Source organism: Chanodichthys erythropterus, chromosome 2 (genome assembly GCF_024489055.1).
Source record: "Chanodichthys erythropterus isolate Z2021 chromosome 2, ASM2448905v1, whole genome shotgun sequence".
Lineage (NCBI taxonomy): Eukaryota > Metazoa > Chordata > Actinopteri > Cypriniformes > Xenocyprididae > Chanodichthys > Chanodichthys erythropterus.
The window spans coordinates 27,436,212-27,462,395 of NC_090222.1; the positions used below are offsets into that span (position 1 = coordinate 27,436,212).

At 36.7% G+C, this 26,184-nt stretch overlaps 1 protein-coding gene across 12 annotated transcripts in view; it reads left to right on the forward strand.

Annotated features, from left to right (window-relative positions):
* The first annotated feature begins 16,125 nt into the window (after positions 1–16,125).
* The window catches only part of mef2d (myocyte enhancer factor 2d), a 67,048-nt gene continuing 56,989 nt past the window's right edge, over positions 16,126–26,184 (forward strand). For 3 of the 12 annotated variants that reach the window (XM_067407539.1, XM_067407604.1, XM_067407597.1), the window contains exon 1: positions 16,139–16,399. The gene's annotated coding sequence lies outside the window, so the exon portion shown is untranslated. Of the gene's footprint in view, positions 16,400–26,184 lie in introns of all 12 variants that reach the window. The other 9 variants (XM_067407580.1, XM_067407588.1, XM_067407548.1 and 6 more) reach the window with 8 other exon arrangements.

The following is a 26,184-nucleotide window of genomic DNA, read 5'->3' on the forward strand; positions in this document are numbered from 1 at the left end:
ACAATTAAATATATCAATTTCAATATAATAATAATAATAATAATTGTTACTATTATTATTGTTTTTATAATTGGCACCAAAGTGGTGAGATAATCACAGTGCTTGTATTCACATCCCATTTCGCGTCACGTCTCAGGTTTCCTGTTTTGTACTGCAAAAATGTTAATTTGGTGGCAATAATTAACTAAAAGGTATACTAATGAACTAATCTGTTACACTGGACTGATTAGTAACTAGCTTCATAAAGTGATAGGCTATTTAAATCTAGTCAGAGATACAGTCGCGATTAGCTGCATTTGTGTGACTCAGTGAAGCGATTATAGACTATAAAAATAGCTAATTATGTGCTCTGTTTAATTTTAATCATTCGAATCAAACAAATCCAAAATATAGGCATAATCTCCAATATTAGTATATAATATAAAGAATTATATAATTCCCTATTCCCAAAGTTTTTCGTTAAAACTTACAATGCCTGGTTGCCAATTTTAATGACCTTGCATTAAATTGTTGATAACTAGAGTAATTATAATGTAAACTGCAGAGGTGACATCATTGATTTTACTCTTAATTCTGTGCTTGTTTCTCTATTTGCGTCTTTACATATTGTTTATTTTAATTTATTGTAAGGATTGTCCTGGTGTAAAAGGCGTACAAAGAATGCAATCATTTTTATTAATCTTAATTCTGCCATTAACTGACAACGTGAATTTTAAACTCGATGTATAAGTCATTAAATATAAATAAGAAACGGAAATATGGGCTATTCGTGTTTGTGACGAAACTTCCCATTTATAATGTTCGTACATTATATTAAATATTCTTGTCATATACATTTATATGGGAAATTGCTTTAAATTAGGCCTATATGAAATGATAGGCGTCCTGTCAAGTAAGCTCGTCGTTATTTTCATGTGGATTTATTTTATTCTTATCAATTACGCACTAGTTTAAGATTAAAATGAAAAACTGTAAAAATCTAAATATTCTGTTGTTAAAATTAAGCATATATAACATCTAAAGATTTTGGTGTCGTGCTCTTTCAATCGCAATCCAATGCTCTCTCACACATTATAGCCTATTTATCATTAATTGATATATGACTGTGTGTGTGTGTGTGTGTGTGTGTGTGTGTGTGTGTGTGTGTGTGTGTGTGTGTGTAGCCATATGTGTGTATAGACCATACAAAAAATATACAGGCCTAAATAAAAAAATAGGCCTAATAAAATGAATTAAATGTTATAGTTGTAGCTACCTGTGTAACGTGCCCCTCCTGTAAAATCTCATAATGGACGTCCTATGGGGAAAAAGAAGCAAAGAGAGAACAACGTGAGAACTTGAGTCTGATTTCTTTCCCCTTGCTTTTATAAATAGACATTGTGAACAGGACTTTCTCGTGGTGTATAGAATTTTGCTGGTGACATAGGCTAGCTATAAACATAGTCGAGCAACAGAGATGTGAGGTAGACTAGTGTAGACCACACCTTAATGTCAGCGATTGTGATTTTTAAACGACCCCGATAGGCTAAAAACTAACAATAACTTTTTCATTTAAAAAAAAATAAAAAAATAGCCTATCACAAAATGCATAATGTCCTCCACATTAGTAGGCTTTTTAAGACTCCTGCTATCCTATTGCAATGATAAACATACTATATAAACGCAAGAAAAACGATGAGATTTGTCACACAACAGTCGCACGATTCATAAGGTTGGTCATCCTTCGGTCAGTAGTCCAGTCTGATTGTTAAATAATATTTAGTAATGTTGTGGGGTGGGGGCTGGGGCCATGTATACATACATGTCTGTGTAATATTTTCTACATTTATAAAATTTAAATTTTTAATCAATTATAACGTGCCTTAGTCTTCATGGGTATGATGCACAGAGCGAAACGCGCATGAAAGAGGCACGTGGAGAGCAGATATTGGCCTTGTGATAAATCTGAACGCTGGCCATCAGGATTAAACCCGTCATGCGCACAGGCCTCTATCACATAAACAGCAGACAAATTACAATCATTTGTGTCTAGGATTTAGAAACAATTCTTGAATATATTTTTATGAATGTTCTGTAAATGAACGTAGCTTTTCCCATCATATAGTTTGAATTGCCCAGAAATATTTCTGTTATTCTCGTTTTGTTCTGTGACTTAAAGATTCAGACAAAACTCAAAATAAACCACGAGCCTTTTCGACTGTTTATCAAAATCTGATAAATATTCTCATTGAAAGCATTTCATTCAGACATAAAACACACTGCTGTAACTCTAAATTCTCATTTAAAATAATCCCAATCATTTATAGATCAAAGAAATGGGCATAATGAAAACAAATAAAGCCCTATCAAAATATAGACTTATTAATTACCAATAATCTACAAATTAGAGTAAGGGTTCCATATCCAGACTTGTGAGTTGAGTCTTCTGAAAGAGAATCCGTTCCTAATGTCCTACATTTAAACCATCTATTGGCTTCGTTTTATGAAAAAATGCAAAGACTATCGATATGATACAACTGACTATTTCCCATTAATTGCGTCTAAAGAGGATGCACGCGCCCTGATCACCTCTAACAGCAGCGTGTCTCGAGCGCCAAACCCTACAAGGACCGCTACACGCGCAACCTGTTCTGGGACTTATTCCTGTCAATTCTCGCTTCACCCTTAAAAAAACACGATTACAGAATTCTTGCAGTGGCTCTATGAAAGCAGTCTACAATACAAACGTAAATATTAGCGTATACTCACTCCTATCCACGAGCATCGGTGGTCTTTAGGACGGATCGCAAAGATAAATGTGCGCGTGCGGTCTGCGTGCACTCCAGAATGTTGTCTAGCGCTTCGGTCCTCCGCTTCATGGCTGCGGCTCCGCGTGACGTTGCAGTGGCCCCATCCATTCAGCGTCTCCGTATCGGGCTGCACGCAGTCTTTTCACCAATATTTCCCATTGAGATGCTCCTCTCCTCCCCTACGGAGAGTGGAATGAGCTGCTCGTTGTCCCCCCTCTTATCATTCCGCGTATTAAACGCTTGTGGGCCTCAACCTGCAAACCAAAAAACATATAGCATATTTTAAGCCCTCCCCTTATGACACGTTGCGGTTAGAATTTGTCCCCACCCTCTTGAATTAGCAATGCAATGCTGCTTAAATATACGGAGAAGCATTATAATTTGCGCTCTTTTGTTAACTATTACAATAGTAAGCTCTTTTTATATAGACCTAGTATGTGTGTCCTTGAAAATATAGGAGAAAAAACGGATAATCTATGATATAATTATAGACATGCAATAGCTCGGTTTTGTTTACTCATGTTTATTACACTTACATAAGAATTTGTGCTTTGTAGCTAAAGGTAGCCTATAGGCTACAAATGCATCGTATGGATTTATATCTGAGCTTCAGGAAGGCCTTGATTTTTGTTGTGCAGTGATGAAATAAGTGCCTTTTGTAGGAGAACCAAGAATACTTTGACTTAGAGACTCCTTTAACTGTAACCCACAGTCTAAATCAAGTGCACTCGCTCCCAGCAACCCTTTGTCTTTGCCTTTTTCTCTGTAAGTGTCTAGGAATGTGACCACTGAATCGACAGGGTGAAACCGTGCAAATCAGCTTTAACCGTCAGGACCGAGAGTAGACCCCAGACAAGGGGACAGAAAGGGGTCTCGGTCGGTTGATTATCATAAGAATCAGATCGCTGGGGATAAAAATCTCCTTTGAATAAATTACTGGTTCAATAGGAGGCGCGACTGCCAAATAGACAACTCTGTCAGAGGCCGCTGGTCTTGGTTTTTCCATCAGTCGTCTGAGTCCCCTTTTCTGAAAGCTCAGACTCTTAATGCATTCTCTGTCTCAAATTCCATCGATTTCCATCGCTTGTTCGCCTTTCTCCAGATCTGGATAGCACGCGAAAGCCGCTGTTACCAGGGCGCTGGGAGCATGCAGGCCTCGAACCCTTAGTAAAAGCCAACCCGTTGAGAAGTAATGAGTTAGAGATAATGCGCCAAGGCTTCGTGTCCGCCAGAGATGCTGAGAGAATCAGACGCTGCTCGGTGTTGGCACGTCCCAGGGTCATTATCAATTATCGACCAACAACATGTTTCTACTAGTCCTTTGCTTTAACACATCTAGCCATTTCCTGAGGGATTCTCCAACACGTTTTTATCACTAGGAGGATCTCTTAAAAATAAATAAACACTTTTATGCTGCTTTTAGACTTCAGGCAGTCAGAAAGTGGAGGATAATTGGAGCCACGCGCTGGTTAACAATTCGAAGACGGAAAGTTCCAAAGTTAGATTTTGTTTCTGCTGCCAGTGAATAAATATAGTTCGAACATCATATATAAAAGTAAGCGTGTATTTCCATATATAAAACAGTGTTATTATGACTTTTCTGAATACGAAGTATTAGCGGTAGGCTATTAGGTGCCCCACGTGTGCGTGTGTGCTTGAGACGCGGCCAGGGCGAAATGACTTGTATGATTTTCATAAACCGCCAGCGTGCGCTCCAGAAGTCAGGCTGTTGAGATTTATTGTTAATAAGAACACGTGTTTCCAGTGAGGCGTTTGACCAACTGAGCACCACGATTTTCGGCCACGAAAGTGTGCTAAGGCGATTATGTGAAGTAAAACTCATGACAAGGATTGAATTGCATGGGCTGATCTATTCTGGTCTTTTCACATTTCGCCTCTTACGGTAAAACGTGAGGGGGAGACGCACCGAATGACTCAGGAAAAATCTGATGTTTTCTCTTGAAATTGTGTCGATGCACTAGAGCAAAGATCCGTAAACTAGGTATTGTGTTTGTAAAAGCTCGTGTGTGTTTATTTCAAACTAATTTCAATTTGAATAAGCCACCAGAGTGAAGAAGATAATATTTTTAAATAATATATTTTAATTTGAAAATAATAAATTGCCCAGTGATAAAGAAATAAAATATAGCATCATACGTAATCTCAAACGTCGTCATTATTTATAAAAAAATCATCAGGTGTTTAGTCCTTTCTTTTTCTCCAAATTATATTATATTAACCATCAATCAGTGCATCATATTCTTATTATGCAATAGACTTTGATTGGTTCTGCTGATTCTTAATATCGCAGGTGCCATTTATTGTCACGTGATTTCAACGTTATGATTCTATTACAATTCTCAAATTCGTTGTCAATATGCAAACATTTTACATAAGCGTTTTGTGCATTATTGCATGCGGGTAGGATAAAGTGGAAGTGTTAAGTTCACACACGTGAATGTGTGAAGGATTGTGTGTGAGAGAAGGGGGGAGAATATGAAGTAGAAAGACCAGCTACATTCAAAATCAGCCTGTCTGTGAGGTATTGTATGTGCTAGGCTTTACTTGTAAGGTCTGGTTTTGAATTGGGATGCTGGACGGTTCAGAATCCGATACGTGATTGGCAACTCAAACGTCATCTTTTGTTCCCCTAAATCCAACTAACTACTGAGCGCACACATCTTCGTGCATTGATCTGAATGTCCATTTATAATACCATTGCAAATTGTGGAAATATTTCCGTATCGACATATTTTCAGTATGTATAAGTTTTGTTTCTTTAAGGGGAAGATACTGGGCGTCTCAGACACTGACTGTTTTTATCCGCTTCTCTCATAGCCTATTTAGTAGTTGTAGCCTACTTAAACACGAACAAGTTTTACCCCAGGATACCCTTTTCCTGGTTACTGGAAACCGTAAGAGCTGTTTTCTCAATGACAAATCCCTAAGCCTGGTCTAACTGAAAAACAAAAATGGCGTTCTGACATCTCCCACGCACCGCCTGACAGGGTTTGCAATTAACCCTAATTTGCATATGCAAATGACCTGGAAATTCGTTTTGACTACAAAATGGGGTTGAGTGAAGCAGCAGACTAGCCTACTCGGAGATAAAATGCACAACTTTGTGCCATATATTGTAATCTTTAGACTTCAAATTATGAGAGAGTATTTATTTGATTCCTTATTTACAGAAAGGCAGAGTCCATCATGAGATTTCTCTCAGTAGTATCCTTCTCGTTACCATTCATTAAAGCCATTGTTCTTGGAGCCGGTTACACGCTTTATGTCCTCACAACCACATTTTAGGTGTTCTGTCTGTAACAGTAAACTCTTTCTCAACAATTTTCAGTTGTTAAACCTTATATGCTGTAGGCTATATTATTTAAGTAGCCTACTGCTAAATGCGAGACTTTTATTCGGTTATATTCAGTTCTTTTATTCAACAATGAATGAGCATATCAGCGTTTCGTTGGGCAGATGTCGACTAATACTGAATTAATTGCTTAATTAATGCGTTTGTGAGTGTTTATGAAGGTTAGTTTCTACTATAGAGACCATGATTTGTCTATATTGACACGAAATTGTTAACTTTTTTGGTAGCAGGTTTTACTTAAAAATTGAGCCAAATGTTATATTGGTTAATAAAGTTGTACACAGATTATGAAGCATAATCTTTGTGTGTGTGTGTGTTCATTTTTAACTATAGCTTTTCAGTTTAAGATGCTGTTTTACAAGCTTCATAAGACGGTCAGTTTTGTATAGGCCTACCTGTAGCCTATGTAACTGATCGTGTAATTTCATGCAGTGTAGCCTATAGGTATACATTAAATAAATGCATTTATGCGTTTGTGTTCTCTTGACGAAATAAACGCAAACCTGATGCCGTGAAATTATTCCCGCGTTACAATGTGGAAAATGAGTGTCTTCGTGAAAGAAATTCCAACAGTCTTTATGTGTGACCTCTGCCTTTACAATTATCAATCTATCATATTCAAAACGGCAGTTTACTTGTAAGAATTTCGTTTATTTAGATTAAAAGGTAACGAAATATTTTTGCATTTAACGAAATTACTAAAGAAAATCCAGATTGGATCATCTGGCCACTGGATCCGTGCCAGCTTTTAATGCCTCTTCGTTGGCATGTGCTATGTGGGTGTCAATGTATGTTTTATCGAGGTTATTATTTCCAAGCAATATAGAAAAAATAAGAGGCAAGACTTTGCGATTAAATGTCGCTTTTTCTTTCAGTGAAATTTTATATTTTTCTGCCATATACCTTTTTCACTAGCAACAAATTTTCAATAGCAACAAAAGTGCTTATTTTATTGTACTTTCAAAAAATCAAGCATTATTTCTGTTATAATAATTATTGTGACATGAATCACCTGTAGTAGCCTATAGATCCTCCAGGTTTAAAGCAGAATGAACACTACTTAGGGTCAAATTTGAGATAGTCTTATCAGCCCCTTCATTTTTCTTGTCCCATTTATTATTGATTTACAATAATTTGAGCAATTATCCTTCCAAGACTGACGATGGATGGACATTGATGGAAAACTTCCACCCTGACCATTTCTGGCTTAAAAAAGAAAGGGGAAAAGGAAATAGAGTTGACTCGGTGAATTGTTTGACTAATCCTTCTCTTTTATGGGATGAAGGAAAAGACTGAAAGAGGAAAAAGAGATGTCATTCGATGCAGGGGGCAACAGGGCTGATAATCTTTCTCATTGAGTATAACTACAGGCATCTGAAATATCAGCATGGTTTCCTTGTAGTGCGTAAAATAAGTGTAAGATTGAATCAGGAGGACTTTGGTCAGATTTCCATTCTCTTCACCCGCTTCCATTCATTAATAATTTGTTCTCATTTGTTTGTTGTATAGTTTCGTTTGCATCACACCGGTGGCAGACTGAAATCATCCTGCGGAATTATTGTATTTATCTTGAAACAAGTGAAGTCCTGCAGTATGAATAACTGTGATTTGCCTATTTATCATTTTTTATTAACATATTCTATTCTGTTCTATTGGAATAGTGTAGAACTAACCTCGCGCGCGCTTTTTTTCCTTGTGAGGCGCTGTCCGTGAAACAGTGCTGAAGTCAGCCTTAACAAGAAAGTTCGATTTCATCTAATTCCACAGTGTAAAATGTTTTGTTAAACAACCATTTAAACATTCTTACAACTGGTTTTAGTCAGAAATATGATTTAGCATAACGAATCAACTTGAGGGTACACTAATGAAAAACATTTTAAGACTCTGGTATAAAGCTTCTTAACAGCTACGAATGTTTAGTTTGCAGTGCACTAATACAGACGACCTTTTATAGACATTCATATCACGTTTAACTTCGAGATTCTTAAAGTATAACGTAATTTCATTTTGTCAATGACTTTGCTTTCGAATTGATGTTAGTTACTCTGCATTTGTTCCCTTATGTGCGGCCTGAAGGTCCACCACGTCAAATATTTCGTATAACGCCACTGTTTTCATCTTAGATTGATCACTGTAAAAACAGGCTTGTTAAAAGCATATTCATTTACTATGCAGGCTAATATTTGAGAGATGCAATATTTAGACTACAGGTTATATAGGCTGTGGTTATGTAGCAGGCTTAATAAAAGAGAAATGAATGAACCTCCTCGCCGCTCCCATCCCCATATTCCCAAAGCAGATCCAAATCTGCTCAAGTATCCTGCGCGGTGTGGCGCAGCTTGGCAACTGGTATTGCACAGTAGGCTGCAAATCATCCAGATGAACGCATCTGAAAAGAAATACACCTCCATATACGGCGTAGTTTAACATAGTAAATAGTGATCTCACTGTATCCGTATGTAGACTAGCAAAAATAGTTAGCCTACTTAAGAGCGTTACCAGACATTGCGTGAAACAAATGTACGATACTTGGGTTGTAACTAAAGGTTTAAGCAGGATAACTTAACTAAATTGCCTTTAAAAAGGTAATATGCCTCATTTTGTTACATAATGTGCACGTTTTGTGAGTTCATAATCTCTGACGTTCTTCAAACGCTGTTTTAAAGCTATAATTACTTATTTGACAAGAATAAATACTATTTATGACATGAAATTTCCATGTTTTCTCTTAGTGTTTTCGCAAAATATTGGCGATTAAAAACATCCGCGAGATTTTGACGAAATATTTAGCCTTCATTCAGCACTTGTGGCATCAACAGCTCCCGCTGCATTTAGTTTTCTGTTTACTTGAAACATGGTCCAGGTGTCTTCCTTCAAAGTAACCAACTGTAAAGCACTGGTAACATTTATACTTAAAATAATAATAATAATAATTAGCCTAATAACTTTCATTAGTAAGATATTAAAAATGAAAATATGTGGAAATATATGCTATGATTTTCTTTTTAGATGTATATTAACGAATAATCTCCTAAAAATTATATTTGTTAATGGCAGTCAATATAAAGATAACCATAACAACGAATTTGAGAAGATGGAACATTGAATTCTAATTTTAGTAATGAATTCTAAAATGAAAAATATTACTGTGTAATATTGTAGTTAACATTGCAAGTATATTATAATTAGCCTAATTAGTCTAGATGTTTCTGAAAAAGAAATCTGAAAAACCCTGAGTTGAATCTGACAAAACGTCCTCATTTGTAAAATCTTTACAGTATACACACACACACACACACACACACACACACACACACACACACACACACACACACACACACACACACACACACACACACACACACATATGGTTATGGTTAGGTTATAGTAGCTGTTTTTAAAAACAGTAGAACTGGAATGTCCCCATTTAGATAGCAAAGTAAAAGTGTGTGTATTTGTGACGTATCAGGACACAAATTTGTATAATGACATGGGTATGACATAGGTATTAAAAGGAGAGGGTGACTTATGAGGACATTACCCCATGTCTCCATTTTTCAAAAGGCTTATAAATCATAAAGAATGAGTTTTTTTTTTTGAGAAAGTAAAAATGTGCACAGTTTTCTGTGGTGGGTAGATTTAGGTGTAGGGCGATAGAAAATACGGTTTGTACAGTATAAAAAGCATTACGCCTAAGGATTGTCCCCACAATTCACAAAAACAACCCTGTGTGTGTTTATGCCAAGTCACTTTCTTCGCTACCATGATAAAAGAGCCAATCCTCTGACTCTAAGAGACAGTTATAAAATGAAGTAACCTTAAATGAAATCTAAAGTCTTACAATTTTGGATGAATGAACAAAGAAGCTGGAAGGCACAAAGAAATCATTCATTAAAAAAACAAAAACCTAAGGGCCCACAGGAAACATGTGCGCTGTTTGCGAACCATTTCTAAAATGAAGCTCCTGGTCAATTTCAAATGAGATGTTAGTAGGCTTCATGAGAACAGGCCTGGGTGCTGGTTTAAATTTCACCCTCCTGAGGGAGATTGTAGCCTACATAAACATAAACTGCTCATTTGCATGCTCTATCCCACGGTGGAAATTACAATGCAGCATAATTAATATGCGCATAAATTAAGACCAAGAGAGGGTTCTAGATCCCGCACGCAGGCGGTCCTCTTAAAGAAGAAAGAAGGGACTCTGTTGGCCCAGGAACAAGCTGACTGTTCACACGCTAAATTTCAGTAGGAGGGGGCAACAAACCCGCCTTCCCATGCTGCTGCTGGCCAAGGCCCACACAATAACCGAGCAAGAGAAGCAGAGATTAGTCAAACAGCTTTGAGATGTTTCTTCTTTTATTCACAGAGACCAGCAGATTACTTCCCCGGTCCTCCACCCCCATCAGTATGACTTAATAGACTTGTTATAAAGTTTTCACTTGCCTACATGACAAGTGACGATCACATTTATGGTGACATTACATTCTTTAATTAATGGAATGAAAGAAACCATGGGCTACTGGCTTGGCTATCAAAGGAGAAAATACTGAAAAATTGTGAATGTTGTACTAGCCTACATGTGTATGCATGTTATATGAGTGTCATCCTTGTTCAGTATTTCTGCTGGCCTGAGATCAATTACTTACTCGGGGCCCCCTATAGGCTCTGGGTCCAAGTCACCTGGAATGCCTCACCAAAGTTCAGTTTTTGCACTTCCCCATAGTTTGATCATTTTTAGAAAGAGATTTCCTACAAACTCAGTGGTGTTTATCTGCATATAGCTTTCACTTTTCATATTTACAGTACAAATCATATGAAGGTCGATGTGGTAGACTAACCAATGTCATGATTATATATCAATGGCTATTGATAAATAACAATAAGAAATAATAATAAGAAATTATGATTTAACTAATTATTTCAGTTAAATAAAATGGGTCCCCCAAAATCTAATCTATATGGAAGGATTCTGCAAATTTGGGGCCTGTAGCTCTCTTTCCGAAGCATAATGATTAAGCCATGAATGCCATCTGGTGGTCATTTAGGGTTAGTGCACACCAAAAACCCCAGCTGATTTTCCATGAATGCCATGGCTTTTCAATTCACAACCGTTTTTCCAGTATCTTTAATGGTTATTTCATTCATAATGATGAAGTTTGGGTCCAGCTCATATCATTTTTATTTTCTTCTTTTTTTCTTTTTTCTGGCAGTCACCTGTTGAACTTATTCATTTCTTTGTTTTGCATTACAAAGTTTGTATTCACAAGAACAAATTTCTCAACATTTTGCTTTCTTGCTGATATTTTCAGTTATTTTCTGTAAAATCTCTTAACCCTCTACTGCACACATGTTGATGGCACATTAAAAAAAATATTCCACATCATTTTTTGGTTCATTTGGGAATATTTTATAGATTAAAAAAAAAAAAAAATTCCCCCCACCCCAAAATATTTTTTCGTTGCCCTGTTGTGAGTCATTGAGAAAATTATCATCAAAATCAATAAAAAAATAAATAAAAATAAAATAAAATAAAAAAAAATTCAAGAAATCATTAGGTAAAAAGGGAAAAACATTTGAAAGACATTGATATATTGAATTTGATGCATGCATATGGCTGTATCATGTAGTGTGCTATGCCATATAATGTACTTCATGTAATAAGATTTCATTCCGTACAAAACTTCAAAAAGCACTTCTTCTCTGCTGTGACATAGTGGTGTATGTTACAATTTTTGCACATCACTTTGGGTGTTCCTGCACACCCAGGAACCCTGCATCTTCCCTTCTTATAATACATTGTTGCAAATGTGAGGTATTGTCTAAAACCTCCTCGAAAAGTACCCCTTATCGAAAAACTGAATTTCTGAACATGCAAAATAAAAAAAACTTCATAAAACCTGACAAAAGGCTTCTCTACATCTTCATACACACACACATATTTTTTATGTACAGTTCATGTCGTTTTAAATAAGATTACTAAAGCAAATAATATTGCCTTCTTCTCACACCATGTGCTTCTGTGACCATGTGTCAGAACAGGACGTCCCACCTCTTATGGTGCTTGATATTGACTCCAACACCTTACTGGACTGTTCTTTGGTACTTTCTCGACCTTTCTAATTGGTTGTAATCATTTAAAGAAATTTACTAAACATAGGGCTTAAGAAAACTTTCCGTTGCCTGAGGGCAACGCTGTGCTGTAGAGGGTTAAACTCATAAATAATAATAAGAATAATACATTTCTTGCTGATTGAGATTCAGTATATTTGCCTGTTTGTATCTGTTTGGGGAAAAAAAGTATATAACCAATTTTCATGCAGCCTTCATTTATATTTTTATCACCCTGCAAATCCCATTATATCAACTTCTAAAATATAACATCTATAAACGGTGTGTATTTAATTCATACAATTGTCACCAAAGTATTTATTTAATTTTTGATTTTGGGTTGCCCTGCAAGTGAATGCATTCTTTTTACGTTGCCATTATTCCAGAACACTTGTAGATCTTCAACCATTTTCAAGTATTAATTAATTTACAGTTCCTTTAGAAAAAATCTCATAATACTAATATGATTCGTACAACTAGAACCTACCTAAAGGGTTAGTTCACCCAAAAATGAAAATTGTCATCATTTAGCCTACTCACCCTCATGTCGTTCCAAACTCATAAGACTTTCCTTCATCTTCAGAACACAAATGAAGATATTTTTAATGCAATCATGTCTCTCCATTGACTAATCAATATGAATTAAGCAGTTTAGTCCATTTTTTCTGAAAAGACAAGATTGCTTTACATGATGAACAGATTAAATATATGCTTTTGTTCACATATAAACATTTAAAGGAATATTTTTCACCCAAAAATGAAAATAATGTCATTAATTACTCACCCTCATTTTGTTCCACACTTGCAAGGCCTACATTCATCTTCAGAACACAAATTTAAGATATTTTTTATTAAATCCGACGGCTCAGTGAGGTCTGCATTCACAGCAATGGCATTTCCTCTCTCAAGATCCATAAAGGTACTAAAAACGTATTTAAAACAGTTAATGCAAGTTAAGTAGTTCTACCTTAATATTATAAAGAAACAAAAATACTTTTTGTGCGCCAAAAAAAAACAAAATAACTTTTCAACAATATAGTGATGGGCCGATTTCAAAACACTGCTTCGGAGCTTTGCGAATCGAATCAGTGACTCGGATCTCCTATCAATTAGGGCGAGAAAATGATGCGTTTGGAAACCTTGTCTCGGCTCTTTTAATGGTATTGTCCTATGGTGGCCACAAGAGGGCGCAACGTCACCAACCACTAACCACGATCTCGTGAGCCATTCAAATTTGCAGTGTAAACTTTGGACACAGTACAAGATTACGCCACATTGTATAATGGCGTGATTATAAAAGCAAATACAAATTATAGGCTACTGTAAATTAAAAAAAAATTATAAACAATACTCTGTGCTGACAATATTTACAATCTTCTGTAAATAGAGAGCAACACAATGTCTTGATAATCACATTAATACAATGCATGAATGAGCACAGTCAAAATTACAGGCTACCTTTCAAATCACACCTAAAACAGCAGCCAGTAAATATTAGCTGCGAAAATATGATTTAATGTAAATGCAAATATTGATACTTAATATTGGGTAGTGGCATTGCATTGCATTACATAACACAGCCATGTTTCTTTACAGTGGTGATTTGAAAGTATGAGACATTTAGACATTTAAAAATGATTTTATTTTATTTTTTTCTAATTATTTGAGTCCCTTTGCCAAGCTTTTCCACTTACTGAATTCTTGCCTGTTCCTGATTGCCATACTTATTGCAGCTCATTGTGGGGGTACGTTTGATAGAGGCAGGAGGGTTTGTTGGCTTTGTTGCCATAGATACAAAGAGTTGCTAGGCAGCAGACAGGATGCTACGGAAGCCAAGTGCAGCAGATCAGCGGGTCACTGCAGAGAGGAACATTTTCACCCACACACCTTTCATCTGGATTAATACATTCAGAAATAAAGGAAAAATAGAGAATGAGGCAGATAGAGAACGATGGATGCAGAGAGAAAGAATAAAAAAAACAAGTGTGCATCTGCACGTGCATCTGTGAGTCAAAGAAAGCGTGAGAGCGGGAAAAAAAGAGAAGGAAATGAGAAGCCATGCAAGCCAAAAGAGAATCCATCTGTAAAGTGTCATTTCCAGCCCTTCTCAGCTCTGAAAGCAGCTGTTTTGAAACCTGTGTTCGAGCATGCAGCTTCTATTAAACAATGAAACATCACCTGCATGTGCCCAAGAGATTAAACTGATCTAAAGTTTAACAGCTTTCATACTGTCCAAAATTACTAAATGTTACTCTTTTTGCTATGCACACCATAGAACATTCACAAGTGAATAAGACGTAATCTGACATTTTTTACTTGTTCATAACTGCCCACTGTGGTCAGTCAATAACTGATCCCAGATCAGAGGGCTTGTCTGAGTCATCTCTGTCATTGCAGCCCCACTTTCATGATTGTTTTTGCCTGCAGTGAAGGTTTCGTGGCTGAATGGCATTCTGTTCAGTGCGCAGGCTGAGTGTAGGAAGCAAGTGATCTGAGAGAGGGCAACAGGGTGTCCATCTGTTTGTATAAATGCTCTTCCACAAAACCCCAGTGCATAAGCTCCTTACATAAGGAATAAAACAGTAATCTCTCTCCTCCACAGGTAGGCCTATATGCAATGGGCTACATTCATGTTATTTCTTTTATTTTTTAGTAAATTGATATCTATCTATCTATCTATCTATCTATCTATCTATCTATCTATCTATCTATCTAATATATATATCTTTCTATCTAATATATATATATATATATATAAATATATATATATATATATATATATATATATATATTATATATATATAATCTTAATGAAACATGTAGCTGCTTCTGACTAAATTCTGCTTAGAGATTCTACAATGACTCAAAAACTAAACTAAAACTAAAAAAGATAATGAAATAAAAATACACACTACACAAAAGACAATTTACACATTGCTCGAAGATTTATGTGATAATCTCCTCGTTGCACGTTATCACATTTCATATATAAAACGCAGACTGAAGGAGTTTTGTTTTTGAGTCCTGTGACTTTAAGTGTTCCTCCATCTCAGTGACGCACGCAGCTCTGATCCGAGTATATGTCGCAAGTGCATTCTCATTATTTAATCCTTTAAATAATATTTCTGGTTTTGTTTTTTGTTCTCGTGTTATTTTAAAACCCACAGCATTGATTTCCAGATTGTTCAGTTACATTGTATCCGTTTCAGCTGCCTTCAAACTTACCGCACTCTGACATTTTAATTTTTCTGCCTGCATCACCACTATTCCCTCTGTAAACACTGTATTCCTCCACGAAAAGTAGGACTTTCCATGCTTTTATCGGATTCACCTGACGTATCTTTCGTGGAGCCACTAAAGCAGCCTGGTCAAAACTGTATTTGATATTTTGTCCAATAATAGGCTATTCTTAACACACTTAATGTTTCCTTGTGGTTAAGCGGGTTGAAAATAAAATGCATGAATGCAGTTCCACTTATGAATGATTCTCTTATTATGGGCTTTGAAAAAGCACAATTTAGGCTACTTACTGACGTAGCCTTGTACATCTGATATTATAAATAATAAAACGTGTTTAATGTAGCGCACCAGTCATATCATCATTGAGGGTTATTTTCATGATACTTAAATATGAATGATATTTAAAATATAAAATACAGCCATATATAAAAGTAATTATTACATTCCAGTTCTCAAATGTAAACACAGACGAATTTTACAGGATCTTTTCCTTAAGATGGGGAGGCGGATGAATACATAAACCGCGTCAGCGCGATCTCTTCCTATTGCATATTAGCCCCGCCCACAACTCTTTTCCACACAGCAGTGCCCATACTTTAACCCGATTGGACGAAACACTCAAAGCTCATCTCTGATTGGCCACATTATCTATCCATCATAATGCACTGCCAGTCATGGTGGATAGGACACTTTGTACATTGAGGTTTTTGACTGTACGGGCTAAATAATAACCCTGAACAGGAGTTAAGGATTTCACATATTATTATTGACATCTGCTCGGTGTTTTTTATATTTTTGCCTGGTGTGATCTGTATTACTCTTCTTTACGTATCGGGCCGTAAGAAACCTGGTGTTTATCGCACAGATGTGGATCTTGTAGCTGCTCCGGGTAAGTCGTCCGTCCAGTCTAGCTGAAGCTCTTACAATGCCGAATTATTGCCGTCACCTCTCTGAATTTATTTAAAAAATATCAAAATTCAAGCTCATTCGCTTTCGTGCGCAAACATACACTGGTTATTTGTTGTATGGTTATTTTTATTGCATCAAAGGGGGGAAAGTCGCGTCTGAAATCGAAGCTATGAGATACGGAGGTTCAGACTAGGCTTTTAATACCCAATTGATGACAAGGGAATAAGACATAAATCCATCACAATTACATTACTTTTCATAAATATCTACCGTAGTGTTAGTGGATTATTAGAAATCGTGACTTACTGGGCCGATATGAACGGTGTTCGTTGTTGTGGTGCTTCTGACAGGCTGTCAGATTTAGTAGCTGTCTGAAATGTCAACATGATTTTGATGCAGTCGCACACATTTCAGCTCACTAATGTTGTGCGCTACAGGATAGCATGTGTTTTGTGGTGGAACGTATATGTTTTTTACTGATGCGAGGTATTTTTTGGGATCTTTGTTGGAGTGGACTGATTTTTTTTTCTTTAGCACTGAAGCCACTTATCAAGTTTGGTTGATCCTGCTCGCGGACTCTAAACAAAAGTTTGGTTTAACCTACGCAGTTCTGCGGCACCACCCTCTCTCTCTCTCTCTCTCTTTCTCTTTCTCTCTCTGTTATGCAATAACAACATGTGTTTTTGGTGTATTCGTACTCTTAAAAACTTTCTTTGTGAACATTTACTGGCTCTAAATTCAAACTTTTGATGCCAAGGACATTCAAATATGATAATCCCCTTAGCAAAGAAATCCTCTTTCTAAAAATATAAAATATATATTGTCATTAGAAATCTTCAATGAAATGTGTATTATTAATTTCATGATTTAATGTCAGTTTTAGTATAATAAAAGTAAAATGAATATATCACCTCCTAGCACCACTTGCCGGCCTCCTTGAGGTCCCAAAAGCCCAATATTAAAACCCCCTGTCTGTCTTAAGATATTCAGAGAAGAAATGTCTTTTTAACAAGCTGTGAAAGTGTGACTTCACTCTCTCATGAAAATATGTTAGTTTGAAGTTTCCACAGGCTGAGCTGTAAGTGTGAAGAGCGTTTGTCTTCGATGCTTTGCTGTAGTGTAATGTGTGTGTACAAAGCTTTGATTGGTGGCTTCAGAATTCCAGCTCTCATTATAGGCTGAATCTCATAATGAGCTGAGTGTCTAGGTCATGCAGACAGGTACTGTGCTGTCGTGATTCCCAGCAGGGTGTCAGCTCTACCTCCAGAGACTCAATGCTGTTATTTCCTCCCACCTGGGGTACCAATAACAGTCAGAGAGAAAAGATTCTTTCACACATTGCAAACCTACCACTGGTGTTTTGAAATGCTTAAAAAAAGTTTTCAGAAAATAACAAGCATCCTGCGAACAATCATGTTCGTTTTATGAAAAAGCGCTGCTTGATAATGAGAAGTATGATACATGGAAATGATTAAGCGGATGCTTTTCGGAAAAGTTTTTTTTTTTTCTGATGGAACATGAAACCAAGTTAAGCAAGGCGGGATGATGCAAAACATGACAGAACAAAAGTAGTGTTATGTCTTCATCCTGATCATCTATAGGGATGTTTTCATCAACATGAGGTCAGAATAATGACTATTCATTCTGAGTCTCTTATCTAGTTTTCCACATAAACAAATTTATGACTGTGCTGCCTCTGTTTTTAGATGTCTATCTATCTGTTTTGTATTTGATGTGTGTATTTACGCTCTTTTGTGTCAAAGGCCCTCTGCTGCCTATAAAGCAGGTCTTCACTTTGTTCTTGTCTGATTTGTGAAATATTCTTCTGATTGAATACGGTATCCTCTGGTCACGTTTTAATCATTTTTTTCCACTCGAACAATGTCTCTGGCCTTTATAGTGTCTCCCTGAAAGCATTTGACACAAATATTTTGAAATATTGACACAGATATTTTGCCAAATACTGGTGAAGTTAAAGGGTTAGTTCAACCAAAAATGAAACTTCTGTCATTAATTACTCACCCTCATGTTGTTCCAAACCCGTAAGTCCTTCGTTCATCTTCGAAACATAAATTAAGATATTGTTGATTAAATCCATGAGCTATCTGGCCTCCAATAACTGCAACACAATGGCCACTTTCAAGGCTCAGAAAGGTATTAAAAGATATCGTTAAAATAGTCCGCCTGACAACAATGGTTCAACCTTAAAGGGATAGTTCACCCAAAAATAAAAATTCTGTCATCCTTTACTCAGCCTCAGGTTGTTCCAAACCTGTATAAGTTTCTTTGTAGAAAGAAAGAACATTTGTAACCTGGCAGCTTTGGGCCACCATTGACTTCCATAGTAGGGCTGCACGATATATCGCATGAGATTGTCACGCACATTTCGTCAATAAAGCCGGTTCCCTTATTGCCGCTAAATCGCCATCACCTGCTTTCAAATGGAGCAGCATTTAATAGACAGAGCCGTAGATCACTGACAAGCCACGCAATATCACGTTCATTATCGAAGGCGATTCATCTGCGATATGAACGCGATATTGCGTGGTTTGTCAGTGATCTACGGCTCTGTCTATTAAATGCCGCTCCATTTGAAAGCAGGTGATGACGATTTAGCGGCAATCAGGGAACCGGCTTTACTGACGAAATGCGCGTGACAATCTCATGCGATATATCGTGCAGCCCTAATCCATAGTATTTTTTTAGTCAATGGTGGCCCAGAGCAGCCTGGTTACAAATGTTCTTCAAAATATCTTCCTTTGTTTTCAACAGAACAAAGAAATTTATACCAGTTTGGAACAACCTAAGGCTGAGTAAATGATGACACAATTTTCATTTTTGGGTGAACTATCCCTTTAAAGGTATAGTTTACTCAAAAATTTAAATTCTGTCATTTACTACTCCCCCTCATGTTGTTCCAAACCTGTATTATGTTCTTTCTTCTGTGGAACATAAAAGAAAGTATTTTGAAGAATGTTTCAGAATGTTTCATAATGAAAGTCAACGGGATCCAAAACAACATTGAACCCCATTGACTTTAATTGTATGGAAAATAAATCCAACAAAATATCTTCTTTGGTCTTATGATATGAATTTCACACAGGTTTGGAATGATATGAGGGAGTGTAAATGATGACAAAAGGCACAGTTATTACAAATATTTTGTCCTTGATCAGTGGCGTCTGATATTGGCCAATGCCTGATTGGAAACAAATCCACTTTAAGGTCATAGCGCTGCTGATTGAATTAAGTATTATGGGGAGGGGGGAGCCCTTCCCTGCCCTTTCCAATTCAAAATGGCCTCAGTGTCCTCACTGACTGTGTGGCTGGTGGAGTAGGGCACGGTGAAGGGCTGAAGCTCATCTGAGAGAGCACAGCCCTCCTTCCCTGTGTTAATCTCTCCTCCAGCAAGCTCTTAATTGAGCCGTCATCATCTGATCTAGGGGTTAAACATCAATTAAGGTAATGAGCAGTGTGAAAAGAGACCACCGAAGATGAGGGCAACCCTTTTCCGCTACAGATGACATGAGATTGGCAGGGGTTTAGGGGTTTTGACAAGCAATCAGAATTGCATGTTTTTAAAATGAGCTTTTGAAATGCTAGCAGGCATCTTTTGGTTTTTCAGATTGTCCATTAGTATCTCAGACTTGAGAAAGCCAGTATGCTTTTCTTTAATAAATGTTATAAACATTAATGAATTCTGTACTCCATTATGGTTAACAGATCAGTAGTAGTTCATGTGTTCAGTGTGAATTAATATTATTAATTAAAACGTTAATATAAAATATTTAAATGAATATTAACAAATCTATAAATAGTGTGATTTTAAAATGATGGATTTCAATTTTAATTCATTATTTGATTTAAATTTATGATTTATTGATTATTAACCATGACATGAAAATAATTATCTGCCAGGATTTTGATATTATCCATAAATAAAAGTTTAATGACATTTCATGAAAACTCTTTAAATGCTCATTAACTAATGATGATGTAAGCATTATTTAATGTAATAATGATTATTAATAAAAGTTATGACAACGTGTTATCGAAGAAAATCTATTCTTTTAGTTGTTTCAAGACCCCGTTCAAGCTCCTGATTCTTTCAGGCTGTATGAATTTGCTAGTTTGACTTGGAAGGCAGAAGGTTTCTGGACTAGTTTTTGCTGTCCAAACAAGGTCTAGAGAACACTGTGGTTACCTCAATGCTGAAGTACTGGTGTCATCTTACTGAAGAGAGAGCAGCTGTATCCCTTATAAAGACCACCACTCATGCACTCACACAAACACATAAAAAAAGACAAACCACCATTCATGCTTTCATTGCCTGAAGAGCCCTAACCTTTGAGTATCTCTTTAAACCCTATGTGCATATCATAAAGATTTTCTGTTTCCGTTTCACTGCAATCACAGTATTCATAACCACACCACAGAACCATTTTTCATTTTTGTAGTAAGACATAAGCATGAATAATTGGTCCTCATGTGAACATCTTTTAATCATTTTATTATGCAAGACACCGAATGCATTATGAGGTAAATGATGAAACTGCTGCCTCTATGCTGGTTAACACTTGAATCCTTGATTAATGAACACCGGCAGCTCAGACATCTGTCATGCTTGGACATTTTCACGTAGTCCCCATGACACCGATTTCCATATCGTGAATCAGACTTATTTGGTTGAGCTCAAAATATGTCATCGTCGGTAGTGCTGAATTCCTTAAAATTCCCCTTGAGCTAAAATGATGTGTGTTGACCTCATTCTGGTTATGCGGTTAAAAGGAAAACAAATGAGAACCTGAAAAATCTAATTCGGTTTATTTTTAGTTTGGGATTAATCTATGCAAAGCATTATGTTAGAATTTTGCTTCTAAATATGGTGAATGTCTGCTCCTTTCTCAGTGCGTCTGTGTGGATATTTTGGTTCTTGTATGACGGTGGTGTTAAGTTGTCAATTTTTATCCACATTACTTTTTTTTCCCTTGTATTTCCTGTACAATGTAGGTGTTAGTGGATGAAATATCCACTAACACGAATTGCATAAAACCGACATCATGTGTGGAGTTTACCACAGCCATGACCTACATAAGTGAAATGCTGTTTTGTTGTTCACATTCGTAACATTTATCTCACGGATGAAGTTCCAGTAACTTGTGTTTTGTTTATTGAATAAATTGAATAAAGGAATAGTTCACACGAGAATTCAAATTCTGTCAACATTTACTCACACTCATGCCATTCCGAACTTGTACGACTTTTTTTTCTTTTTTTCTGTAGAGTACAAAAAAAGATGTCTCTCTTTTTTTGTCCATACACTGAAAGTCCAGTTGTTTTGGACCATGTTTACTTCCATTATATGGACATAAAACTCTGAGACAGTAATATGTTTTTTCAAAATATCTTCTTCTTTACCCATCAGCTCTCTGTCAACGTCTGACTCTGTGTGCTTTTTCCTTCCAGAACAAAGCAGAGCACTGTCATCTTGTCAGGTCTCGTCTGGTGTAACCTATGCATACCCGACACAGATATTTCCCTTGGGAACACACACAAAGTCATTTACTGCAACCTTGTACCTGATTCTGCAGTGTAATGTAGGAGAAGATAGAATAAGATCCTAATGATTTCAATCCCATGTTCTTATAAAGACAGAGATAACAGGGACTCTTCCTCTGTTCTTCCTGTCAGTAACTGGCTTACTAATGATATACGACCTAACATTAGAGATTAGCTCTGCTTCACGTTCAGGGTTATTCTGGATACTTGAGTTAAAAGGGTTTAAAGGGTTAGTTCACCCAAAAATGAAGATTCTGTCATTGATTACAAATGACTCATGTCGTTCCAAACCCGTAAGACCTTCGTTTCATCTTCAGAAAGCTAATTAAGATATTTCTGATGAAATCCAAGAGCTCTCTGACTCCTCCATAGATGGCAATTTAATTACCACTGTTAAGGCCCAGAAATGTACTAAAGACATTGTTAAAATAGTCCACATGACTACAGTGCTTCAACCTTAATTTTATAAAGAGACTTTTTTGGAGCAAAAACAAAACAAAAATAACAACTTTATTCAATAATCTCTTCTCTTCCATGTCATTCTCCTACCCTGTTGACACTGTACACACAGTGCAGCACTTCCATGTTCTATGTCAGAACACTGACTCATTATTGGTCGGCTCTTGCGTCAGCATCACACGTAAGTGTCGTGTTGCTCACATGTGCAGCTTTGGCCAATACTGAATACTGGCGTTCGGACATAAACACTGAAGCGCTGCACTGTGCTTACTGCATCAACTGCATAGAAGAGAAGAGTTTATTGAATAAAGTCATTATTTTTGTTTTATTTTTGCGCACAAAAAGTATTCTTATCGCTTCATAACATTAAGGTTGAAGTGGATTATTTTGACAATGTCTTTACTACCTTTCTGGGCCTTGAAAGTCATTGTTGTGTAGGTTGAAATTAGGGCTGGATGATTATGGCCTAAAATCAAAACCTCGATTAATTGAACATTTTACCTCTATTACGATTAATGAACGATAATTTTGTTTCTGTTTAATAATAATAATAATAATAATATAATAATTATATATATATATATATATATATATATATATATATATATATATAATTATTATTATTATTATTAATAATAATAATAATAATAATAATATTTATTTATTTTTTTATTTTTTTTATTTTTTTGGGCCATCCCAAGGTTTGTACTATAAATATGATTGACTATTAAAGGTGAGATATTTTTTCCTAATGAAAGAGTGATCTGACATAGCTCACTTTCAGCTGTTATTTATCTATGGTTCGTAACATTTCTTACAGATTTCTGCTCGTTGTAAATCAGATAAATTAGCACAGTACCACTAATGCAGCGTTTCTCAAAGTGTGGGGTGTGCCCCACTGGTGGGGAATAGAGACATGACAGGTGGGGCGCGACAAACGAGAGGAAATTTGGTAATTTTTGTGCTCATATCTTTTAACCTTTTGAGTACGGTCCCAAATATGGGATTGAGAACGTTCAGTGACGTCACTTAACTGCCAGATTCAAACTGTGCTTTCGCGCTTTGGCTGGCGCTGAGCCAGAGCCGGACGCGTTCAGCAGCGCTTGTCATTTTATCACAACTATGCAGTGTTTTCAACAACATAATGTTTATTTTAGGTGTCAGGCATTTAAATATACATAAGTACTAGTAAAATTTAGAGTTTATAAAGTACATACTGATGTCTATGGAAGCAGCAGTAACAATCAATGTTTTATTCATATCAGACACACAGTATAAGTAACTATAAAATTTACTTTATTTTTCTCCCAGATCACCGGCCACTTTTCAATTTCGGGAGAAATTGATGAATTCACGTCCTATAAATCCGACTGACAGGGCTCGCTGAACAGCTGCGCAAACAAACATGGCGGCGCCTATCTCGCGTTTTAAATCAAGATCAATTATTAACGTTTTTAAACGACAAAACACTCACTTCTACATATTTGAGAATCGGAATATCAGATAGTTGATGACATGGTAAGCAAGTTTGTGAATATTTTGAATAAAAAAGGAGAAACGAAATAAAAGCGTTGGCTACATCTGTCATACAGTGTTATTGTGGCTGTGGTGCATGACGCGTCTCCATGGAAACAATAAGGGGAAAAGTTCTAAAATAATGGTCGCGTAAAAAAAAAAACCCTCAAATAATATTTAATTAGCATTTTATTCATTATACATAAATTATAAAGTGATAATATAATTGCACTTTTATTTTCTCTATTTGACAGTTTTTAATGCTGTTATTTAATGTAATGTTTTAAAATGCAATGTTAATAAAATAAGTTAATACATTTTAACAGTTAAACTTAAACAGTTAAACAGCCTAGTTTATTAACATTTTGTTGGGGCGATTGGAGACAGGTGGGGCTCGGAACCCTTCCCTACCTCCAAAGTGGGGAATGGCAGAAAACGTTTGAGAAACATTGCACTAATGAGAGCGATTGCGTGTGTAAATTAGTCATACCGTCTCTCTATTAATTGTGAAGCTGTGGGTTGTAAATAGTTCCTTTCAAAAGTAGAAAAATATATGCTATAATAAGTTTTAAGTTTCTAAGCTACTTTAGTGATAAATCACAGGACAGCGCTGACAACTAGTTTCTGCGTTCCTCTCAGTGCGCGCGATCTTCACGTTTAGCGCAGCTACTGTTTGTATGAGTGTTCGTGCCACAATGCAGCTGCGCGAGCGCGGTAGCTCGATATAATACACATCCAATCGTCTAAAATCGCTTGAGAGTCCAAACTGGCAAACCATAAAATGAATACAACTGACAAAGTTTAGTGAAGACGCAAGGCTAATCACTGTGTTGAACCGGCGTTCACCTCCGTGTTGTTTTTATGCCACTGTCTGGACGGGGCGGAGTCACGTGGCAACACACACTGTAGTATGTTTTAAGGGGGAAGTATTAACAGGATTAAAAAAACTAAATAACCGACATGGGAAAATTACGTCGGTTAGAGTTTCTGAATTTCGGTTTCGATTACTTTTCGATTAATCGTCCAGTCCTAGTTGAAAGTGACATGACGTGTAGCCAGGGATGGTGTCCCATACTCAGAATTTGTGCTCTGCATTTTACCCATCCAAGTGCACACACACAGTAGTGAACGCATACACTGTGAAACAAACACCTGGAGCAGTGGGCAGCTGTTTTTGCTGCGGCACCCGGGGAGCGATTGGGAGTTAGGTGCCTTGCTCAAGGGCACCTCAGTTGTGGGTAATGAGAGTGAAAGAGAGTGCTGTTCATTCATTCACTCCCCCCACCTACATTTCCCTGCCGGTACTAAGACTTGAACCCACGACCTTCGGGTTACAAGTCTGACTCTGGCCACAACTGCCCCTAACTGCCCCTTCTTTTGTTCTGCAAAACACAAAAGAAGACGTTTTGAAGAATGTTGGTAAATAAACCAAAACAGATTTTTTTTTTTTTCTCAAAATATCTTCATTGATGTTATTATGAATACAAGTTTGAAACTACATGAAGGGGTGTACATAATGTGCAGTATCCCTTTAACTCAGACTCGTAGTGGTCATGCACTCATAACAGTAAAAATGTAAATCCACACAAAATTTGTGCAGGTATTTTTCATCAGAATTAACTGCCTGTATTTTGTATTTTTGTATTTTGCCTGTATCTTTTTGAATAAAAAAAATCTTTGAAGTAAAATACACAACACAGTGTTGTGTTGCTGTTAGCATGACCAGACAGCACAAGCGCACATAACCTAATGTTGTCTATGTTGGAAAACGGACGGGCTAACGGGGTTACAGTGGCGTAAGAGCAAGGGTTGGCCATTACTCCAGCACAGCTGAAACAGCAAGCATTGGGGCCAAGTGCTGAAACGTACACCCCTGCTTCTCTCATTTCGTTCCAGTTCTCTTTCTTACTTCAGCCTTTTGATCTGATTCCTTGCCAATTCTTTCTCTCCTTCTCCCTAACTGTAGATGGGGCCAAGCACTGCAGGTACGTGTTCATTAGTATTCTGACTGGGGCTCAATGGTGGCCCCTAAAACTGTTTGGAGGGAAAGTTGAGAAAACTGGCACACTGATTGGGGTGGGACTGAGTAGTCATCAATAATATTCAATGAACGTGCAATACTTTGTGCCTTTTGCCCCATGCTGGTGAGCCTGTTACCCCATGTGTATGATTTTTGAACAAAACAAACCACTTATTTTCACAAAAAATCTGTTGCTCCATCAATGTTCAATA